The 252-nt window shown below is 40.5% G+C and overlaps 1 protein-coding gene across 2 annotated transcripts in view; it reads left to right on the top strand.

Moving 5' to 3' along the window:
• The window catches only part of ASH1L (ash1 (absent, small, or homeotic)-like (Drosophila)), a 251,011-nt gene that overhangs the window by 67,722 nt on the left and 183,037 nt on the right, over positions 1-252 (top strand). The gene's annotated exons all lie outside the window — the stretch shown is intronic.

The following is a 252-nucleotide window of genomic DNA, read 5'->3' as shown; positions in this document are numbered from 1 at the left end:
CGACTCCTGCCACAGCGGCTGTAGATGTGACTGCAATTAATCCCATAATCACTGCAATTAAAGTAAAAACGAATCTTTTGGATCTATTTAAAATGCCTTTTAATACTTCAGTCAAAATATGAATGGATGGCGAGGCCTCCCATGGTCGATCCATAGATACAGGGATCCACACGCCTTCTCTTGCTCTCACTAGTAGAATACGGTGCTGCCAATTAAAAGTCGAATCAATGCAAGTAAACAATCTGCAATTTT

The sequence above is a fragment of the Colobus angolensis genome, unplaced genomic scaffold, assembly GCF_000951035.1.
Source record: "Colobus angolensis palliatus isolate OR3802 unplaced genomic scaffold, Cang.pa_1.0 Scaffold77, whole genome shotgun sequence".
Lineage (NCBI taxonomy): Eukaryota > Metazoa > Chordata > Mammalia > Primates > Cercopithecidae > Colobus > Colobus angolensis.
Note: the sequence above shows the minus strand (reverse complement) of the source record. Positions and strands in the feature narration are given on the sequence as shown.